Below are 24,526 nucleotides of genomic sequence, written 5' to 3'. Positions count from 1 at the left end.
CTTTCCAAATAAAAAAAAATAAAAGATTGCTTTATTAAAAAGCAATCACAGACATAATGGTCTGTCGATCCCAACGATCCTGTCGATCCCAACAGAGACCATCCCTGTGATTGCTGCAATTCCTAATGGGTCGCACTGCAACCTACCTAATCAATATTCATGAGGTAGGTCGATTTGCAACCCACTAGGAATCGCTATTTGAACCTTGTACATTTTGTACATTAGGAATTGCGTTTTCCTAATTGTGATTCGGTAAGATTCGCAATTAGGAGATCGCAATCCGTAAATTCTGGAAATATAATCCCAAGTGACAATTTAAGCATCACTCTCATCTCTGATGTCACCTCGAACCCCGTGACGTTTCACTGGAATTTCTGTACATTTTACTTTATTTCCCAGCAGAAATGTGCAAAAAGTTCAACAGATTTTCACACATTCCCCTGCACTTTTGGACCGCCTCTGGCCATAATGTAAATATACCTTCTTGTGGCTGAAACAATGGCGTTCTGTTGGCCCAGGGCAGGAAATGTACTTCCCCCTCTACTCCGACTCCCAATTGAATGAATCCTTGAATTTCGACTGATTTGCCTTCCTGTTTTCCAAGATTCTATGAACAGGCGTGCTTTTTTTTATGTCAAGAAAACAAATGAGTAGTTACTGGCGGATGCACACATCCCAAATCCAGGCCACAGCCCTGCCTGCCCCCACTCTGCGGCCCTTTAATCTCCCATTATCCTGCGGGCGGAGCGCTATGGTAACCGTCCAGGCCTATAATCCAGCTTTCACACTTGATTTGCTTTTCTTGTTTCCTTGCAAGGCCTGAGTAACTTTTTCTCTGTTCTCCTTTCATGAACCGAGCTGGGCGGGGACATCAAAGCGAAGGAACACAACTGCTGCCACATGAATGTAAACATGGCTTCGTTTATAGACTTGACATGTGGGCTCAGGGGGGCACAGGCCTGTCGGCGATTCATCTCGCACCAGAAGCCGGTCCAAGACAGAAGGGTTTTTTTATGGGTTTCAAGGCACTGCATCTACATCGAGATGGCTGTTGGAAGCAGGAAACACGCTAAACACAGCTCCTCAGTATGTGACCCCTTCACTAGAAGCCAACAGCACCACTGCATTCTGGTACTTAGAGTATCACCAGTGAAGTCAAAGTGTCAGCATCCAAACTGCTGTTGGCTAAAAAGCCTGAACTGGGTTGTCACATGGGATACAGGACGAAATGGAAACTGATAATCAATTGGGAGAAATTGTTTCATGGACGAAGCCACATTTCATAACGCCATTCCTGCATTTATTGTTGATTTTTTTTGTTTTGGGTCATATGCATTAGTCAGGTAAGTTCATATTTACAAGCCCATAACGCCACTGGAGTGTCACTTTTTTCTAACGCTCCAGTGGTGTTGCCACAGACCCTATATTTACAAGGTGGGGATAAGTTTAATGCCACCTTGCAAATATGCCGCTTTCCACAGCTGTCTGCTGTGGCAAAGGGGCGGCAATGGGTGTTTCTATGGGCGTTCCACCGCCACGCCCATTGCTTTTTGATGCTGCCCAGGATTTACAAGGGTGGGGCAGCGCCAAAAACTAAAGCCAGGTAAAACCTGGTCTTAGGTTTACGAGGAGAAATTATGAATTTGTCCTCGTATTTTGCTCTTTCACAATGCAGCACACATAGAATAAGCAAATAGCCATAATTGATTGTTTATGTGCAGGAAGATCTGCCTTCCTGCACATAAACAATGGCCACTGCAGCGCAGGCACCCTTGCAACATGGTGCAAGGGTTCCTGCGGTGGTGCTAGGCAGCTTTTTTAGCGCCAGGGTGAAATGCAGGGGTGTACTGTATTTTTGTAAATACAGCGCATCCATGCATTTGGAAAATGTCAGAGCGCGTCATTGCCAAATTTGGCTTTAGACTGTGCTCCGACATTTCCTTGTACATATCCTCCCCCCCAATAACCCCAGGACAGCACTGAGCTGTCAAATGAAAACCCAGGAAAGACAGAATTTGATGACCAGGGAATGGTCTGGCAAACCTATTCAAGAAGAGGAGGTTTCTGCATCCTGTAAAAAGATGGGGAACATCCTTTACCACAATATTTTTACAACGCGGTACCATTACCACGCAGGTTTTACAAGGAAAGTCTTTACAACAACTTTCGCTGGAGGGTGCTCTAGGATAGGGAATAGTTTAATTTACTATCCAACACCTTCCCTACTATCCACGGGGACTGGAGTCGGAATAGTAAATTAAACTATTTGCTATCCAGAGCCCCCCAACGCAAGTCGTTGTAACGACTTGCGTTGAAAAACCTGCGTCGTAACGGTACGCGTTGTAAAAGCAGGCGTTGTAAAGTCACACATCCTAAAAAGATGGGCAAATCCTGGCTCAGCTCTGCTATTTCGTTTGATTTTTTTCATAAGTGAAAAGAGAGGCCTAGAAAAGATTATATATGCGTGCCTTCTCTTTAGTAATATTTTACAAAAGATAACCATAATGGAAAAATATGAATGTTTGGGAGTGCGTGGGTGAACTCATGGTATGACCCTCTTGAAGAAAGGATATCACAGGCAGGGGAGGTAAGGACACTGGCTAATTGTCGCATCAGGGGACACCATTTCTCCCTGTTCTGAGAACCTTTATTTACTACGCAGGAAATAAGCGTGTCAAGAAGAATGGCAACACAATGGTAGTACAATATGTCATACACAGTTTGCTTGGTAACATAGGTTGAAGATTTATATAGCGCAGCTTATCACCCGTGAGGGTATCCAGGCACTATCCATGGGCGCAGGGAGATTACGCGATGTGCCCAGAATCACAGGAAGTTGCTCCGACGTCAAGACTCAAACCCACATCTCCAGCTCCAGAGTGGCAGCTCTGGCCGCTACACCACATCCTCTCCCAACATAAACGGTGGTACACGATGAGATACGCAGTTTGCTTTCTAACAGATTTTTTAATGTTAGATGTGTGATCAGTATTGACAGAAGAACAAAGGAAAAGGCATGACAAACAGTTAACAAAACACAGGCCTGACAGCTCGAAACACATACTAATTTACATACTGACATTAAGGGGTCATGGGAAGACATAGGAGTATAAGAGTGAGCATGTCGGAAGTAGCAATAACCACCTTCAAACATAGGACGCAAGCCTTTGAAGCAATGTTTTGAAATTAGGAAGTGAGATTATGGAGCGCAGTTCGCGTGGAGGTCTGATCCAATAGTTTGGTCGGAGTAGCTTGAATTAGTGGAATCCTGAGAAGGCACAGGGAGGTTTGGGGGATAAGAACAGGTTAGTCTAACAATCGTTGCAAGTGTTCATATCCTGTTAGCTTCAAGGTAGGTAGCTGGGGGATAGATCTTTCACAGCTTTAAAAAATGCACCAAAAGTTGGAGGTATCCTTGATACTACGGATAACTAGCCGATTTGATGATGGTAGCTGAATGAAGTAGTGAGATTAGGGAAAATAAAAAGGCTTCTTATAGCAAAGTTAAGTACTCAGTTCAACTAAAGGAACCAGTAATAAGGAAGGGCATCAGAAGTTCCAGTTGTCCAACTTGCTTAAAGCGCGCAAAGAGTACCGCTTTGGCTGTATGAGAGACATTGTGGGGAAACTCTGTTAAGATATTCCGCCCTTTGCGCCTGGCATACATGGCTTTGTGCGTGATGTGGGATTTCAGGGCCACATGTGAAAAACAAACCATGGTTTATTGCTGATGGTGCAGGGATGAGAGCATTAAGAGGAAACAGAAATAAAATCAGCGGATTTGAGAACTCTGATTTCGGTGGTATATCAATAATTTCTGCCTTACAATAGTTTTATCAAGGAGCAAATAGCTATCCAGTCACAAATGACTGTAAGGCAATAAAGGACGTTGGTTTAGAGTTCAGGACTGAATATTGGGAAGGAGGGGAATATTTACCTGTCAGCGTGTGCATGAGATGAGAATCCGAATGACAAGATGATGTCCTCAAAAAATGTACTGTGGAGAAAGAAAAATAAAGTATCCGCAACCGAGCCTCATGGAATGCGACTGGCACAGAGTAGGGTGAGAAAGTTATGAACTTAATGACACATAAAAAGATCAGGAGGATATCCAATTGTGTACTCGGTTAGTTATGCCTAGAGTGGCGAGTGCATCTAGGAGACTAGTAGGGCTTACAGGTCAATAAGGTTTAGAGTGGATGACAGTTTTTAGGGTCCCTGTGCAGTTTCAGTCAAAGGCAGCTTCTGTTGTAGGAACAAATCCACTGAACGTTAGCATAGTCTCCTGCCACTTCTGTGCGTCCGTTGCAGCCTGTATTGGTATTCTTGTACCCCAGCTAACCACTGTGAGCATTGCAGGTCATAGTGTGGTTTTAATGGTGCTTGAACTTTAGAGGAAACAGGTTCCAATTGTCACTGAAATACTTCCATTTAAACTCTAGCTGCCTGTATCACTTATGGAATTGTGACCATTCGCATTGGACCTTCAATGCCATGAGAACAGTCCTTGTATAAGGATCTGGCTGCCTAATGCAAAATTGCATTATGCCTTCCTCAACGTGGCCCTGTTATGAAAAGGGGTAACAATTGATGCTATTGGAGTAATCTAGAGCGCTTAGCTTGTGCCTTCCATCGAACTGGTCCTGGCTTATTGCGGACAAGAGAAGACAGCAAGCAGATGGCAAGGCTATTCGTACCCAACTAGAAATCTCATTGGCCCATGATGGGGGGTGGGGGTGGGGGCCATTGTCCATGGGGCTGTGGATGAATCGCATTCTGGTCTCTTTAGTATAATAAAGTTAAGTCTGAGTACCTTGTTCTTAATATTGTGGCAGACTTACATAGGTCAAAACAGATAGATTCCCTTGCGTAATATACACAAATAGCTAAAGGTTAGCTATAACACAGAACAAATTTATATCACACACGTTAAGAATATACACAAAATTAATATTAAAAGTATTTAACAGTTTATTATAGTAAAAAAATTAGCATACAGTACACTTCTAAATAATATCCGAAAACAGATTAAAAACAAGTTTGAAATTTTGTGACCTGCACAAAAAATACAAGACAGACAAAACTAAATTGTAAAACATGGGACTTAAGAGTTTACAGAGCGTATATTCACAATAGACTTTTCAAGCAACCCTGGTGTTATAACCTTACAATCTTATATACATCTGGGAGAGGTGCGTGAATTATACATGGAATTGCGTCGACGCGTTTCGGTGGTTGAACGTGAGAATAAGTGCCACCTTTATCAAGACTGTTGTTTTCGTTGTCTGTCTCACAGATGGATCTTCATCGATCTCCTAAGATAGATATACATGAGATTAGATATCTAATTTTCCAAACAGGGTAACTCTGTCTGGTAGAGAATTAATGCTTGTACTATTATCTGAGCAAACCATGTTATCTGGAGAGTATCTATATACATGCCTACTGTCTCAACACATGGAGGATCTCTCTACATCCAAATTCTCAAGCTGCTTTGTTTGAATGATACTTTGAAACTTCATACTAAACAATGTAATCTGTCTAGAATTGATAGTCTACTAGATCTATTTCTAGGTGAAAAACAGTACAATCTTGGAACTAGACCCTCCTTAGTTTAAAGTAGAGTGGCCGGAATTGTGCTGGTTGTTTAGATAAATTGTTGAACCATGTTAGTTCTGACTAGGGTATTTGTTCAAGGAAGTGGACTGCTTTTTAAGATAGGAAGAGCTGATTGCAAAGCTAGCATGAGTAAGCATTGGAATACGCCATGTCTACATGTCTATTCTTTGAGCTTGTTCTCTATGGCATACCTGTGGGTTTCCTGTACGTGAATTGTTCTGCAAATTATAGTGGCTGCGGTTCTCGAGATTAAAAATAAAACCATCTATAAAAGGAAGCATATAATTCACTTAATTAAGGTTGGGTTAACGTATATTCTAATTTTTATAATTCTCCATAAATCTTGCAATGAGCATACCTGTGGTTTATTAATAGAATTCCTATTTCCTTTGGAGGTAACAGTATTAGTTCGGGTCCATCAAATCGTGGATACTTTAGTACGGCCAGACGACCTCTATAAATGACATGCGTCTTGTCGTGCTTTTGATCTGGTAAATGAAGTTGACCTGGATAAATTGCTCTTGGATAAGGGGGAAAGTAACAAGAATAAGTTTTAAGCCAAAGGTCAATATGGTTGTGTTTGGATACTATTTTTAAATCAAAACTCAAAGGCGAAAATTTTTTTTTATCATTCCCTGTTTCTTACCAGTTGGGGGGGATGGCTCGATCTTAAGAATATTTGTCAGAGGCGCGATGTGCTGCCTAGTCTTGGTTGTTCGCTGGGGTATTTTCGGTCTTTTAGATAACAATATCCCCTGGAAGAACAGAGATTAGGTTTAAGTTAATTTAAATCTAATTTAAATTAAATTCTGCCTATTTAAATATTCCCTATGGGGTTTGATCTTACCTGATAGAGCAGTAGCGTAGCTTCGCTGTGGGTGTCTGGTTGCAAATGAGAAGTAACGGGTGCTGTCCCGCCTTTTCTCAAATACACCCTGCTCCCTCATGATTGGGTAAACGGCCGGCTATTATGTCAGCCAATAGAAACTGACTATTGTTGAGAAAGTCTATTTGCATAGACGGCTAGCCTGACAGCCCTTCTCATTGTGAGACAAGACTCTTGTGGGCGTGTATCTCTGGGGAAATTAGAACAGTTCCCTCTTAAGTCCACATGCGGAAGCGTGTGTGTCCTGTGTTTAGCAAAAATGCGCCGTAAGAGGGGAATGTTGACAGGAGATTGTATTAATTGCGTTCGGTACTAGGACACGGATATTCTACGCTGTCAGGGGTTGTTTGATATATTTGAACCTTATAAATATATCAAACAACCCCTGACAGCGTAGAATATCCGTGTCCTAGTACCGAACGCAATTAATACAATCTCCTGTCAACATTCCCCTCTTACGGCGCATTTTTGCTAAACACAGGACACACACGCTTCCGCATGTGAACTTAAGAGGGAACTGTTCTAATTTCCCCAGAGATACACGCCCACAAGAGTCTTGTCTCACAATGAGAAGGGCTGTCAGGCTAGCCGTCTATGCAAATAGACTTTCTCAACAATAGTCAGTTTCTATTGGCTGACATAATAGCCGGCCGTTTACCCAATCATGAGGGAGCAGGGTGTATTTGAGAAAAGGCGGGACAGCACCCGTTACTTCTCATTTGCAACCAGACACCCACAGCGAAGCTACGCTACTGCTCTATCAGGTAAGATCAAACCCCATAGGGAATATTTAAATAGGCAGAATTTAATTTAAATTAGATTTAAATTAACTTAAACCTAATCTCTGTTCTTCCAGGGGATATTGTTATCTAAAAGACCGAAAATACCCCAGCGAACAACCAAGACTAGGCAGCACATCGCGCCTCTGACAAATATTCTTAAGATCGAGCCATCCCCCCCAACTGGTAAGAAACAGGGAATGATAAAAAAAAATTTTCGCCTTTGAGTTTTGATTTAAAAATAGTATCCAAACACAACCATATTGACCTTTGGCTTAAAACTTATTCTTGTTACTTTCCCCCTTATCCAAGAGCAATTTATCCAGGTCAACTTCATTTACCAGATCAAAAGCACGACAAGACGCATGTCATTTATAGAGGTCGTCTGGCCGTACTAAAGTATCCACGATTTGATGGACCCGAACTAATACTGTTACCTCCAAAGGAAATAGGAATTCTATTAATAAACCACAGGTATGCTCATTGCAAGATTTATGGAGAATTATAAAAATTAGAATATACGTTAACCCAACCTTAATTAAGTGAATTATATGCTTCCTTTTATAGATGGTTTTATTTTTAATCTCGAGAACCGCAGCCACTATAATTTGCAGAACAATTCACGTACAGGAAACCCACAGGTATGCCATAGAGAACAAGCTCAAAGAATAGACATGTAGACATGGCGTATTCCAATGCTTACTCATGCTAGCTTTGCAATCAGCTCTTCCTATCTTAAAAAGCAGTCCACTTCCTTGAACAAATACCCTAGTCAGAACTAACATGGTTCAACAATTTATCTAAACAACCAGCACAATTCCGGCCACTCTACTTTAAACTAAGGAGGGTCTAGTTCCAAGATTGTACTGTTTTTCACCTAGAAATAGATCTAGTAGACTATCAATTCTAGACAGATTACATTGTTTAGTATGAAGTTTCAAAGTATCATTCAAACAAAGCAGCTTGAGAATTTGGATGTAGAGAGATCCTCCATGTGTTGAGACAGTAGGCATGTATATAGATACTCTCCAGATAACATGGTTTGCTCAGATAATAGTACAAGCATTAATTCTCTACCAGACAGAGTTACCCTGTTTGGAAAATTAGATATCTAATCTCATGTATATCTATCTTAGGAGATCGATGAAGATCCATCTGTGAGACAGACAACGAAAACAACAGTCTTGATAAAGGTGGCACTTATTCTCACGTTCAACCACCGAAACGCGTCGACGCAATTCCATGTATAATTCACGCACCTCTCCCAGATGTATATAAGATTGTAAGGTTATAACACCAGGGTTGCTTGAAAAGTCTATTGTGAATATACGCTCTGTAAACTCTTAAGTCCCATGTTTTACAATTTAGTTTTGTCTGTCTTGTATTTTTTGTGCAGGTCACAAAATTTCAAACTTGTTTTTAATCTGTTTTCGGATATTATTTAGAAGTGTACTGTATGCTAATTTTTTTACTATAATAAACTGTTAAATACTTTTAATATTAATTTTGTGTATATTCTTAACGTGTGTGATATAAATTTGTTCTGTGTTATAGCTAACCTTTAGCTATTTGTGTATATTACGCAAGGGAATCTATCTGTTTTGACTTAGGTTTAATACCCTAATTCCCTTGTTTTTCTCAAGGGGTTCCTCTCTCTTTTTATATTAGACTTACATAGGTTACACATATATTTACATATTAAAATGCAACATGTTAGCTGTTTTGTTAAATGGATAGACAAACTGTCCTAAAAATACAAGCCTTTTTATAGAATCACTCATAAGTGCATCCAAAGAACACCTAAGGAAAATATTAAAATATTAAAAGAAAAGAAATCACAGGCTGAAATCTGTATGTTCAAAAATGGTCAATCAGCAATGCTGCCAACGCCCTTAAATGCAGTGGCGCTGTAAAACAGATCACTGGATTATGACTTACTTAAAACTGTTGCCTTTGGCAATTTCTTAAGGCAACGCATTTTTAGTCAAAGTAGAAACATGTCCGTTTCTTGGCCTTTGTTACTGACAGTACGCTTCCTTACACGCGTTCTGTCTTTAAAGGAGGTTCTAAAGTGTAATGGAAAGTAGTAATACCTTTGGTTGTAGCTATATTCAACACTGCTGCAAAATAGTGTATTACTGAGCCCTATAGAGTTCCAATCAAGTAGATCTTGAATTAACCATCAGCAGACACTTCAGGATACTCTTAGGATAACTTTGCATGCATAGTGATTGACCCTGTAGACTGTGTATGTCATAGTTTATGCTCCTAGTTTGTCCTGGGTCTATCTGACACAGACGAGGCTTTTTCACAACAAAATTATAAGTATAAAAAGATCGAATTTCACCAAAACAATTAAATAAGAGGATGAAATTCTGTGAGGGAGAGAAGCTGGCTACTTTTTTTCCTTTCAGCAATTACGACTCAGAAATCAAGTTTAAATCAGTTTGTGTTTCTCATCAGGGCAGAAACTGGTACTGCAGACTAAACAAGGGTATGATTTTTATGCCTAAGGCAGCCATTGATCAACACACTCATCTCTTGCCACCCTTGTTTGAGAGAGGGTGGGGTTCACTGTCCTGACCTTGAGCATTTCAGGTTTTGATCAATTGAAGCTGAAGCGTTGACTAGTATACTCATTTGTAAATCAATATTCATATTGTAGTGGAATAGACTGAAGGAACATGTTCTAATCTGATCAGCAGGAGTAATAAAATGTGTTAACATTTTTACAATGGTCCTCTTCGCAGCAGCAAGTTAAACAGTTACTGGTGAAATACACATCTATTAACATGCCAAATTGGAAATGAAAAAACACCTGCACTAAAAACAATTTTAGCTTAGGATTGAATTCATAGAATTTCAAATAAATAAATAAATTTAATCAAAGGCTACATATCTATGGGTCTGCATTTACACCAGTGAACAAGTGTATACAAAGGAATCCGTTTGCATTTGAAATCCTGTTTACCTTCCTTTTTTGGACATATTTGACATACGTTTCACAAACATGGTGACCCTGGATAGAGTAGGCTTGCCAATACTGCTTTGCCAATGCTTTTTTTTTTTTAACAAAAAAAATTCTAGTTTGGGTTAAGTAGACATTCAGTCAAATACATATCACAATATGACATAAAAGTGAACATCAGCTCATCAAAACTTCAAAATTGCTACCTATCAAGGGGCACGGTGTCCTGTTCAAGATCATCTCATTATGCCGGATTCTGTACAACCTGCAGAATTTACCATTTTCTCCGCTGCCCCAATTTTGTCAGAGCCTGCAATGCCTATTAAGTAATTTATTATTGAATGGTGCTTTGTCGCATGTCTCTTTGTTGAAATAAACATAGCTGAAATATTCTTGGAATTATATTACTGGGCATGCCACCTAGTGCCACTCCAGGTATGGCTTTTTGACGATAGAGATGACCCAGGGATCAGGTTAGATTTGGAACTACTAGTGCCAGTCAATGTGCATGTACTATTATAAGGGTCATCGGCTCCCCACTCACTTGATTATATCACAAAGTTGCCACTGCACTGCTGGCACCATGATTTGAGACGTATCAAACGACAGAGAACGCTAACGAATGACCCCAACCTCCTCAGGTGTGGCTCTTTTCTACCTCATGTCATACGCGTAGGTCTATCGTTCCGATGACCTAGAAGAGGAAGAAGGGATGGAAGCTTGGGTGCCCTTCCGCACCGTGGCTATATCTCCACAACTGTTTTTTAAATGCCTTTTTATTGGCATTTTGTATATAACATTACATTTTCAAGAATAAGAAGTGTATCTTCTATTTCCTTATTTGGCCCGACATTTGAAAAATGTGTTCAAAGTCAATCCAGCTTTACTCTATGTTAATTACCAGCTTGGGTTACAATATTTGTGGGCTGGAAATACAGTCTAAGGTGGCAACCGCATCCCTATTGCGTGTTTATTCCATCTAGTACCCGCTTCACATGTTATTAGTAACCTCCAGATGGGCAGACCAACATTTTCCTAGGGTACAACTATCTGCACAACTGGTTAATATTGTTTAATGTTTCCATAGAGTCAATTTGCACCCAACCAGGTTATGGCAGACAAATAAAGTTCTTAATCTCTGTGTTTCTCTGAAATCATACGAAAGGAACTTTCATACACGTCATATGGGAGTGTCCAGTTAACACTCAGTACTGGAAATGAATCCATAGATCACTTCGGACTGTAATCAGACAGTCTATTGTTCTTGACTCTAAGATGGTCATATTGGGTATGATGAACAGCTGAGAGGGATCCACAGGTGCTCACACTCTGATAGGAGTGGAATTGTGTGTGGCCAAAAGGAATATCGCTCAAAAGTGGAAAGATAATGAGGTTCCAAAACTGGGCGAGGGCCTCAGGGAAATGGACCATTGCTCAGTAGCTGAGAAGGAGCTAGTGTTTGCACCAAAAAGTGCGTAAAAATCTGGGGGCCATTGAGAAGTTACTATCACTAGAATGTATTGCATTGGGTACCTAGACATGTCTTCACATTTATAAACCAATGGATTTCACTGCCACTTGACCGACTGAGATGCATTTCGAAATTGACTCTGTATTGTTGTACATTCGACTTCTTATGAATTGCTGTATGAATTAGATTACAGATGAATTGCATTATTTATATGTTCTTTTTTTTATTGGTAAAATGCACTGTAAAAATATAAATACATACACATGAATCTGGTCAACAGAACACCTCAAAATACATGTAAGTGAAGGGTAGAAATTACATGCCCCAAAATGCAGTTTGTGTTCTATTTTTCCTATAACTTCACAGTCACATATTTAAATATATATCCAAAGGTTGAGATATCAGTGAAAGACTGCAGGCATAGACTACCTCTGTGTTTTGCACACAAGTGAAATGAGTGAAGAAGGAGAACTGTGTACCGGTATGTCATTTATCACTAGTGTTTTACGTTGTCATATACTACCACGTGCTGCTTGCATCTGGCGTAAGTTATCTCGTGCAGTGTTCACTTTTGTGTTATGTTCCATGTTCTGCTTTGTTTTCTGCGGGAGGATTCACATGCTGACAATTACAGTTCTACAATTGGCGAGAGACTGTCCTGGTGGAAGCATTGCAGTATGTGGGTTTCTTTATTTGTTAGACTAAAGCTCCATTTAAATCGTGATGAGGTTTCGCTTGCACTTCTTTACATTTGGAGATGAGTTGCTGTGTGACAGGAGCCTACAGTCCATTTCTGACTAAGCGTTTCCATTCTCGTTGTTCCTGCACTGGCCATTCAAGGTTAATCCATCTCCGAGTCCTGAAAGAGTCACCTTTCCACCAGGTAAAGCAAAAGGCCTGTGGAGTGAAGTGATGGTTGATGATGTCACTTTGAACATGATCGCTGATTCTGGTGCTCCAATTACTATTTTGTCGAATGTGGTATTTCATCAGTACTGGGGCAAAATCTTTCTTTTAAGGCTCCTGATGTACATCCCAAAGCTTTTTGAGAACAGACCATAGTTATGTTGGGATACTTCATTGTGTGCATAACTTGTCTGGCAAGAACAACACAAAAGTATATAGCACTTAAAAGGAGAAATTTGATGGGCTCGCAAGAGTTGGCCAAGTTTGGTTTAATGTTGGTTCCTGGCTCTGTAACACTGGTTATGGTTGCCAATATCCCTGTTTCCTTACTTGGCACTGATGCAGACAATGACGTCAATTTAGTTCTCTGGACATATGCTGAAGTTTTTAGAAATGAATTTGGAACCATTACAAATTTTGAGCACAAAATCAAGTATAGTCCAATTCCAAACCTATTGTGCATGAAGTCAGACCTGTTCGGCTAAGTGTACAAGATGATCCAAAGGCGTTATTACAGAGGTTTAATGCTGAGGGTGTTATTCAGGCAACTCTCATGCTCACTGAAGCCCACGTATATTTGTTTTGTTTTGTATTTGATTTGTAGAGCGCCTTATCACCCAGGGGTCTCTAAGCGCTTAGCAGGCGAGTGGACACAGGTTATGAAGGAAACAGGCTAGATATTACCCCATGCCTCTTGGAAGAGCACGGTTTTTAGCTTTTTCCTAAAAGGCAGGAGCTTTGTTTCTTTGCGCAGATACTCAGGCAGTTGATTCCAAGCTTTAGGAATTGTGTGGGCGAACGTCCGTCCTCCAAGGGAAGACAGTTTAAACCTAGGACAGATCAATAGTGCAGCCTCTGCTGAGCGTAAGTTCCTGCTGGGGGCATATGGGACAAGGCGTTTTTTAATATATTTCGGGGCTTGCCCATATAAGGCTTTCTGCGTGATACATAAGCCTTTGAACTTGGCTCGTTGATTCACTGGCAGCCAATGCAGCTCACGAAGAAGGGGGGTGGCAGGGATCCTTCTTGGTTTATTATAGATGAGTCTGGCTGCGTCATTCATGACAATCTGAAGTCTTTTAGTAAGTTTTTTCGGAATGCCGAAATACATGACGTTGCCGTAGTCCAGTCGCGCCAGGATTAATGCTGACACTGCTCTCCTGAGAGTGTCCGCCTTTAGGATGGGAGACAGTTTGCGCAGTTGTCTCAAAAGGCCTACACAAGTGCCCACCACCGCCGAAACCTGGGCTGACATAGTGAGATTGGTGTCGATAACTATGCCCAGGCTTTTTACTGCTGCTGCCGGTACTGGGGGGTTTCCTAATTCTGTGGGCCATAAGAGGTCACTCCAAGGGCTAGATGATGTCGTGATTGCAAGCACCTCCGTCTTGTCAGGGTTAATCTTTAAAAAGTTTGCCGTCATCCAATTGACGGTAAATTTGAAAATATTCTTCAATTTTTGATCTGCCGTTGGGGAATTGCCTATTTGAATGATGATCTGGGTGTCATCAGCGTAATTGCATATACTGCAGTCCATCTGATTCAAAGATGAGATGAGGGGCTGCAGATATGCATTGAACATCAAGGGAGATAGGGCTGAGCCCTGTGGAACTCCACATATAATCCTTGCTGCCTCTGATACTAGGTCATCCAGTTGTACTTTCTGAACCCGTCCACCAAGGAACGAGGTCAGCCAGGCGTGGGCCGTGCCCTGGATACCAAACTCCCCCAACCGCGACAGAAGAAGGTCATGATTGACCGTATCAAATGCCGCAGAGAGGTCGAGTAGCACCAGGGCACAAGGATCTTTTTTATCTGCTTTAAGTCGCAGATCGTCTAGCACGGAGAGCATGACTAATTCCGTGCTATTGTGGGCCCTAAAACCGGCCTGGTTGGGTTCCAGCAGTGAGTTGCTCTCCAGGTGGTGAGAGAGGCTGGACAACACATGCTGTTCGAGTATTTTTGCTAAAAAAGGAAGTTGCGAGATAGGCCTGTAATTTTTCAGGATCTTGGTGTCAGCTCCAGCCTTTTTTAAAAGAGGAATTAATCGCGCCTCCTTAAGAATAGAGGGAACTTGTCCGGAGGTAAGGGAACTATTCAGAAGCAATAGTGAAAAGGGAAACATGATGTACCGGTATGTCATTTATCGCTTGTGTTTTAATTTGTCATATATTACCTCATGCTTCTTGTATCTGTCGTAAGTTATCTAATGCAGTGTTTACCTTTGTGTTATGTTCCAGGTCCTGCTTTATTTTCTTCAGGATGTTTCTCTTGCCAACAGTTCACACAAACAATTCTACTGTTGATGAGAGGCTATCCTGGAGGAAGCATTGCAGGGTGTGAGCTTCTTCATTTGTAAGTGTAAAACTCCATTTGAATCTTGATGAGACCTCACTTGCACATCTTTACATTTCTCAAAATACATGTAAGTGAAGGATAGAAATGTTATTCCCCAAAATGTAAAACAAACAAAAAGTTGGTTCTGGAGTTTGTGTCCTATTTTTTCTATTACTCTTCAGTTCAAGTGTTTAAATATATATCCATGTGCTAGTAAAATCATCTGCATCATATTTACTCTATATATTTTATTGGTATCGGTATCTCTTACAAATAATTTATTGTACTTCTCTGGTGGTCTACTGTGCCATTAAAATGTCACAGTTATCTCATAGACTGAAATTACTCTAAATGTTGCTTTCTGTACAACAATGAATTAATTGTAATGGTGTTTTTCTTTATCAATAAAATCTCCTACTTTCAGATTATGCTTTTCTTTGTTAAACCCGGTACCTGTAACAAATTTTTCTTACACATTCTGAGTTTTCTTTAGAGATGATTTTAATATGCTTGTTAATTGAGTGCATTCGATTGTCTGACATCATTCCTTGTCTGAAAGAGCGCAGGTCTGTATCTTATTCAAATCAAACATTATGTTCTTGCTGTGTTTATGAACATGTTTTCTTATACTTGGTATACTTGGTATTAAGATAATTTTGGTTGTAAGTAAAATCTTGTCCATAGTGTTTACTCTTTAGTTGTTTTGCTCTGTTAGTGAAATCGTTACCTTTATAGTGGGTTTGCTCTGGTTATGGACTCATATGCTCCTAGTTCCAGGTACAAGTATTTAGCTGTGTTAATACCATTTTCTAAATTGAGTTTACTCTAGGGGCCTGATTACGATGTCGTGCAGAATCACGTCCTCCCGACATCGCCGCAGTCTTGTGACCGACCGACGTCTGGTCGAAGGTCCTGACACCTTAAACCGGCTGTAGCACAAGCTCCTATGGAGAAATTTGAGCCTGAGTAAATCCCTGCACTGCGTGGCAGGCACCTCACAGTTCCTGGCACACGGTGCAGGGATTTACAGGGAGACACCATCGATGGCCCCAAACCAGAGCCTGCGGAGACATAGGGGCCTGGTGTTAGGGGTCCCCAAAGTCACTTTCCGACAGGCTTTTCATGTCAGAAAGCCCGACATGAAAAGTCTGTCGGAAAGCGACTTCATAATCCCCACGGCGTAAACGCCATACATAGGGGATTATGAGTGGCCTCTGACTGGTTGACAGCCTCCGACCGGCCAGTTTCAAATACGACAGCCTTTATCATAATAAGGCTGTTGGATCTGAAATCTAAGATGTGAGCCGGAAAGCCTCCGACCTGTGGTGTGTCGTAATAGGCACCTAAGACTAGTTTGTCTGTGCCAGTTTTCTGTATTCAGTAGGTTGTTTAGCACCCACTCTTTGAAATGAAGCTTCACAGCAGGACTGTTCTTTTTCTATATAAAAAATATTTAAGTGACATTTAAGAATAATTGTGCTTTAAAATCTTCATATGCCTACATTTCAATATTTGGGGGGTATCCATGTTTATAATGCAGGTTTTGTTTCACTTCTAGCCATAAGGTACCATGAAAAAACATATCATTGAATAGAAGAGATAAGATTGCCATTTGTGCTATTATTGTTTACAATAAAGAATTACTAAAGAGCATCTTTAGTAGCCGACATCTATTGTCCTTAAGAATGCAAGCAACTTTTTGCCTGTACTGTTTTCATAACAGGAACCATCCAGATTAGATCAACATGAAAGGAGAAGAAAAAAAAAACATTGGAATGGCTTCTTCCTGTTCCTAAATTCTTATCTTCAGATTTCAATTTCACTGTAGGTGCTCTTAATTTTTGGACACAGTTTATCTTTTATTCCTGTTTTATGTAAACTAAAATAACATTCTTCAAAGCAACCTTGGCTCTGCTTGAGAAGGCATATACTTTGTTACAACAATTATTCGTCAAATTAAAAGGAGCATTGTTGTCCAAATGCCAGTATGTCAACAACCTAGTCTGGTGGCCAAGCATGTCTCACTGCTTCCCTAGTCCGCCGGGTGGGGGTTCTTGGCACCTCCTCAGATTGCCTTCTGTAGAAGCTGCTGAGCCTTCCTGTTAGGTCTACTGCACTCTTCCCATGCCTTAGTTATTCCCAGTCTCCGAGGATCACATGTTTATATTTAAGAGAACACAGTGTTTTTGAGCAAGTCTTTAGAATAAGCATTATGATATCATTCAGAAATGTAATAGGCTTCAACAAACCGTGTGCAGCCATAACCAGTAACGTGCGTCCTGCACACATAAACAATGCCTTTAAAATCCAAGTGAGAGTTACTTTTACATGCTCACACATACCCACACCGCATAGACATACAAAAAAGCACATATCTCCAAGCAGAGGCTCACAAATGTGTACACATATAAAGAGAAACACACTTCACATGAATGTTTGCACACACACACACAGACACAGATGAACATCTAGAAAATAGAAAAAGACAAGGGTAACTGGAGTTGCAAAAGTTAGTTCTAAAACCAAGCCAGGCTGGCACTTGGGTGCCTGTTGGGGCTTGTAGATGCACAAGTACAAGCCCTTGTCAGCATAATAGAGCCGCCTCCGGCAATCTGGCCTGTGTAGCTAATGGGTGTTCACCTGCACAGAATGTTAACATTGCAGCCTCACAGGTGGCTAAATGTTAATGCTAAGCTGTGGCATTTCATAGTGAAACAGTTTTCAAACCTGTTTTTTAGCATCTGAAATGTACTCGGTTGTCTTTCCTGTGGAAAGGAAACATGTTTAGACGATGTCAGAAACTGCTGCTATGGATGCATAACTACAAACTTGCACACAACCGGAACAATCTCCCTGCTAAACTCCACTTTAAAATAAAATACAATACAGTGACACTTGAGAAAAGTGGTTTGTGCCTGAAGCACCTGGTTGTAACACAGCACATGGTGTTTCTGTTAGGTTTCCAGCACTAACTGACTGTACCTAGGATTAAGCATGCTCATCGCATGTATAGGCGTCGTCTATGAATCCAAGTGAAGTGACCTCTCACAGCTCCTTCTTTTTGTCCCCCCGTGGACACTTTTCTTCTGTACTCCAGTCTCTGCTCTTCCATCTTTTTTCAGACTTTGTATCTACATCTCTCATCGATGCTAGCTGTTCTTCTTACACATTTCCACCTACCAGTGCTCTCCAAGGATCTCTCTATCTACCTATTTCCTTCTAGCTTTCTTGCCTTCTTGCTCACTTGCCCCATTTCATTCTTTGCTCTACAGTGAAAACAGAAAGACTGAGAATAGCGCTGTATCTTATACACAGCGGAGGAGGGTGAGGTTGTAGGCCACTTATATCTTGGATGTCTTGTGATTTCTCAATTTCATCTGTGGCTGCAACCCTCCCTAAGGCCACAGGTCCTGGCATTAGATCAAGGAAAACATCAGAAAAATTCCACGAGTGACTGGCTGTAACAATTAGAAACAAACACTGGCAAACCAATTTGTTTTCTACCCTAAAAATGATTGCGCGAGTCTTTGCTTTGTTATACTTCTGTTAAGCCGCAAAAATGGTGGGAAAGAAAGGGCGGAGCTTGTAGGTGATTTGGCACCCAATACTATTCTGAAATAATTACTACTTAGAACTCTTGGTTCTGAACTCAGAACCGGAGAACAGTTGAGAATACAGGTTTGATTTTGCACTGACAGCCAGACCAGAAGTGATGAATAAGTTACTTATGTTTATTTTCTGTTTATTTTCATAGAGCACATGGTTACCATCGTTGTCCTGGCGCTGTACCAGAAAAATACAAGAAGAACATTACATTAGGAATATAGGAGTTTTCAGTGCTTTATGAAAGGGCAAATGGTTGGGCTCTACACCAATATTAAAAGGCAGAGTATTTCAGTGCTAAGCAGCGACAACTGAGCATGCCCGACCTCCAGTTTGCTTTCTACAGAATCTTAGTTCATTAACAAGCAAGGCCTCTGAAGAACTGAGATGTTAAGTCGGGCAGTATTTGTAAATAAACCTGTTATATAGTTAGATGGACCTACTCTGTGTAGAGCTTTATGCAGTAACATAGTAGCTTTTACATGGCCAGAGGAATCTGGAACAAGTCAGCCGGATGTTGAGACATCCTAGCTGTCTCCGTCGAACCTAGGATCACCCTGGCCACAGCATTCTATATCAATTGGAAAAAAAACAGGCAGGAAGGCCCAGAAAGAGTGTGTTACAGTAATCTAAGATGCTGGTAATAAGTGTGTTACCAAGGTTCTTAATAAGTAGCTGGGCATAAAAGGGGTGATTTCTCTCAACATCTTCAAAAGGGCAAAGCATGCTGGCTAAGTGTGTTGATGTGGAAGTCAAATGATAACTTAGCACCGAAGAAAACCCCCAAATTAAGTGCACTTGGTGTCTTGCCTTCGTTCAGCCTCAAGGAATTGATATCCCTCCAATGGGCCACCAACGTGCGGCAAGATTTAAATTGAACTTGAGCCCTATGTGACGTCATAGCTTAGCTGTTGGACAGCTGACTGGAATGGATGTAGATGAACAGATTCAGTAACGCTCTCTGGTGCATAATCTATATAAATGCAGATTTGTCACCCTGTGAATCTCTGCAGAAACTCAAAAAGCAGTGCTCCTGCGTACCTGTAGTTGGTGCCCTGCGACTCCACATGTTCTCCATTGCATTCCGGAAGCGACAAGCAGAGCCACATTTAGACGCCACCACTGCGCATTGATGTCACTTTCTTTTGTAAGCCTGTCTGCACCCTCATACACAGAGGCCATCAGCGAATCAGAAGAACCAGTGTACAGAGTCTTAAACTCAGTCGTGGTCAGCATGGCTCGTGGGTGGCGGGGCGGACGCTCGCGAGTGACGGGGCGGGCGCAAAGGGTGGGGGAGATCAGAAATAAAAAATAAAAAAATTACCTCGAAGCCAGGTGTGGCATTTTCTCTGCTCCAGCTCTCCTGTTCTCCTGCCTCCGATAGTAACAGGAAGCAGGAAGCCAGGCTCCCTCCCCTAAGCCAATCGCAAAGCTGGTGAGCAACACCCCAGTAAATGACACATATTCTATAAACATTTGAGAAATCAGCAAGGGGGTGTGAGTAGGATATTTTGGGGAGAGGTCCAGGACCAAACCCACCACCATGGAAGGTACTGCTTTGATATCAATTCACAAGGTGAGGAATCTACCGCTAAAAGTATTCATCAAAAGAATGAGTTACTTAAATTCAGCAATGCTTTTTCTGGTGGATACTCTAACTACAGATTCTCAATGCCCGCTCACCTAACTGTTCTGTGAAATGGTCTCTGTTCCATCTAGAAAGGTCCCAGTTTAAGCAGGGGCGGCTTCTCTGCTAGGGCGGAGGAGCGTCGCCCTACTGCTTGTAAGTAGTGAGAAAAATAAAATGTCAATAACTTAGAGTTATTGTCATTTTATGTTTCGTGTCCTGCTCCTTCCATCGGGCAGGTGGGCGGGGCTGCTCTGCTCTCTGAGCAGGGCAGGGGAGGAGTGGTTTGCCCACTCCTAAAGCGCGCAATGACTGTTTGATGTAATGTTCACTCCTAAAGGAAGAGGCTGATTCAACATTCTACTGGAAGGCTGGGTGCCACTAAGGGTGCACTAAAGAGGTTGATGGAGGGGTGGAGATTGGGGCATGTGGTATCCTGATGGTCTGCTTGGCATCTGTTAGGCCCATGGCCCAAACCTCAAAAGTGCTGGCAGGCCTGCTGTGTGAGCATTGGGGCAGGAACCTGATGCTACACCAAACCCCTACAACATCCACTAAAAGGGCAAAACTGCTCGGAGGATTGCTGGACTGGTGCCGAAAGACCAAAACAGAATGGCATGGTTCAGCTCTTTTTATGACACCCCAAAGCCAAGTCCACCTTTTCCCCAAACAGGTAGAAACTGTCAAAAGAAATGTCCTTTTGGGACACCTGGATGTTCCCAGAGAATTTTCTGGATCTCATCCATGCAGGGAGCTGGAGCAACAGGCGTGTCCCAAAAGCCTTTCCCAGACAATCAAGGCCTGAACAGATGGCAAACTCTGACGCCTCCCAGCCATCCTAAAAGTTTTGGGCCAAGGAAGCCTGCACATCTTCAGGGATTGCTGGTAAGATCTTACCAGCCAAGTCCCAAAGTGTGGGTACACCATCCAAGGAGGCAGCTGGTGTTGACCAACCTCAAGGCACGGCTGATCTCCACAAACATGTGTTTTTCAAAGGTTTCTATGCATTTGGAGTCTCTGCCAGGAGGAGAAGATGGAAAGGCTTTAGGGTTCACCCTGCTGTTGGGCGACTGCACATCTAACTCTCAGGATGGTTGGTTAAAATCGGGTTCGCCTCGAGCTGGTCTATGGCAGTGGGCAACATGGTAATGGGCCAAAACATAGTTACATCCAAATGCCAATTAGGTTATCAGTGTGAACCGTGTTGAAGGACAAATGAAGGTCTATTGGTGGCTGTTCAGGCTGAAGTACCTTAGTGAGCACTTATGTTCTTACTTCTGTAGTAGGGAAGTTTGAGGTCAAGGACTTCACCAGCCCTCTTAATGACAGTCACAAAAGACGTACTTTCCTCCGTTGCTCATCTAGGAGGGGGAAACCTACCCAGTATCGGGCAAGGTATCCAACCCACCAGCATCTTGTTGATCCATATACCAATTGTCTTTATAATAAGGTGAGGCAAACTCTTCCCCACCCCCACCACAGTCGTTAGCTGGCTCTCTTAGGAGTCCGAGCCATAACGTTGTAGTGCCTGCGTGGTACTGCATAGTAATTGGATAGTGTCTGAATTAGTATTGGCTACGTATGGGTTTGGTTGAGATTAGGCTCGGAGTTGGAGAGCATGATAGATTTTGGTTCCGCCTCCGGTACCATTGGTGCTAGTGTCAAGGGACCGGCACAGATTTCAGCACTTGAACCACAGTCAGCATCGATGCCAGTGCAGAACCTGAAGTGAGTTCAAAGAGCACAGACTGTGCAGAGGACAGATCCTCCGGAAGTAACCTGACATAATGTCCCTTGCAGACTCTTGGGGCCCGAAGGAATGCAAGAGGGAGCCGGAAGCCTACCATAGATGCACAGCATGATCTCTTGAAAGGCTTTGCCTTGCTGCAGCATTGCCGGCTGATGTGGCAACTCTAGGTGCATCTGTACCAAAGTTGGAATCAGCTTTTCGTTCTATTGGGAGTGAGGCCTGGAGGCAAAGTCTAGAGAGCAAGTAGTGAGGAGGGGCCGAGTCCCACTTGGTCTTCTTATGGTTTTTAATTAGACTTACCCAGAGACTTTGACCATTGAGATCTGGCCTGGAACAACTTTGGGTGCAGGAGTGGGTCCGCACACGCAACTATGACCTGGAGTGGGAGCTAAGTGGAGTCTTGCAGTGTTTCACCAGTACAGCTTCACTTTTTCTGATGTCTTTTAGATTTATTTGGCCAAAGTCGTTGCAGGCCTTGGATTGTGCCCCAAACCTAAACAGCAGAGGCACACTCAGATGTCTTCAATCTTTTTTCTCTAAGACCCCCATATAAAATGTATTGAGACTTATGAAAGATCAAATTCATGAAGCAAAAACATAATGACTAAACCTCTGCCCCCCATAACTAGGGGTTTGCACCCCTAGGCCCTAACCAACTACAACTGCTGCAGTAATGACAGCCGTGACCCTGACCACCAAGCAATCTACTCTGCCTCTTTCCCCTTCTTCCCCACCATGACTGATCATTCCAATCTTGAAACAGGCTTGCTATGCTTTCTTTCTGAAGTTTTATATAGTGCAAACTCAGCCCAAGGGCACTGGACCACTTTAAATGATCACCAGTTACATTACACAAGATCAGATTTTTTTTAAGGCTCAGGGAGATTAAGTGATTTACCCAGAATCACAGGATGAGAGCCAATGCTGGGACTTGAACCTGATTCACCAGTTCCACAGTCAGCAGCTCTCACAAATAGGCCATGTCTTCTCCAAAAAATGAGCTCCTGCATTTTTTGACATGAAGGTGCCCAATACCTTTTTTGTTTTTTAAGAAAGACATCATTGTGAGTGATTCAGTGGGCCTCTTAGACCCCCTAGGTCCCAGTGCTGCTGCACCTGCTTCACTGATGATAGCTAATGTCGCGCAACGTGGGATGTCTCCTCTGCCATTTGTTAAAGACATGGGCTCCCATCTTACTCCTTCCACCCTCACTGCCCTCTCTCTATACCCAAATTAAGGTGTCTCCTCTGCTTCCCTTTTCCCCACCCCTGGACCATTACTCAGAGGCCTAAAGCAACACTAGCAGAACAAGTGTGCATTGGGCCCTAATGCAAGTTAGGAAGAATAGTAAAACAGACATAGAAGTTAGCTGGGACCTGGAGCCACTCACCAGGAGCACCAATTATACCTATAGCTGCGCGAAGCAGGCTGTGTACTCTGTGTACTCCATCACACTTAGGCCTGAGACACAAAGAAGACTTTTGGCCCCTTTATGTTAAAAAAACATGCAATGTGCAATTGGTGTAGAAAGCTGGCTCTCTATACAGTGTAGCAAAACGAGCTACACTGTGCAGAGTCCAGGCAACTGTAATTGGTTGACAGAGACAAAACATGATAACACTAAATGCTCTCTTTTGTGGTTGTGTCGGCGACCAGTTTAGGCTTACCAGAAAGTAATACTAAGCATTTGTTGTACTCACAGGGGCAATAAATGAGACACACACTCAAGAAAAAATCTGATACCAATTTAGAAAAATAAGTTGTATTTTTCTGTAAATTTCGAAACCAAGAACTTCATTATCAAGTACTTTTTAAAATATTGATTGTTACAGTTAAGTTAAAAGTTCTCTTAAACGCGTCTTTATGCAGAAATGGTTTCTAATGGCATATGCTGCTTACACTTATTTATGGTTGGTTTCTGGTCCTATGACTTAGAGTCATAGTTGGCCAATGTCCGAAGTACCACCAGCAGTTACTCGTTACCTGCCCTGTGGCGTCCGGTGCAGAGGTGTTGGTTGGGTTGGTAGCTTTGCACGTCACACCGGTGGAAAGAAGGGATAGCCACCTAAAAACAGGCGACAGAGAGGGACTGGGGGACAAGTCTGGAAGCTCGCAGCAGGGGGCTCTGGACACAAGGGACCTGGGAGCAAGGGGACACAGCCGGTTTTTGGGTATGTGGTTGGGACGCTCAGGTGCAGAGTAGATAGGTCGGCTGGGCCCTGTGCAGCCAAGGCCCTTGTGGTTGTTGGTCTCACTGGTTGAGAGTGCAGAAACCAGGGCAGCTGGGGCACTCTGAAAGTGGGTCTCTGCAGTGCTGACGTCCCTCAACGGCTGCTCGGTCTCGTTGCTGGTAGAGACCGAAATGGACTTAAGCAAGCCTTGGTTGCTGCAAGGGATCCAGCACCCTGGGCATTGTTGCTGTGTGGCTCCGGTCGGTCCTGATGTCCTCTCAATCGGTTGGGGGACATATCGGACCTTCAGGAGCACATGTACCTCTTCCTGAGGTGCAGTTGCATCGGGCTAGCCAGGGAGTGGCAACACTGTAAACCGGACGCTGCTTTTTCTGTAGTTCCTCTACT

At 42.4% G+C, this 24,526-nt stretch overlaps 1 protein-coding gene across 4 annotated transcripts in view; it reads right to left on the bottom strand.

Moving 5' to 3' along the window:
* ARHGEF3 (Rho guanine nucleotide exchange factor 3) overlaps positions 1-24,526 on the bottom strand; it is an 834,543-nt gene that overhangs the window by 75,241 nt on the left and 734,776 nt on the right. The gene's annotated exons all lie outside the window — the stretch shown is intronic.

This window comes from Lissotriton vulgaris, chromosome 9, assembly GCF_964263255.1.
Source record: "Lissotriton vulgaris chromosome 9, aLisVul1.2, whole genome shotgun sequence".
NCBI lineage: Eukaryota > Metazoa > Chordata > Amphibia > Caudata > Salamandridae > Lissotriton > Lissotriton vulgaris.
Note: the sequence above shows the minus strand (reverse complement) of the source record. Positions and strands in the feature narration are given on the sequence as shown.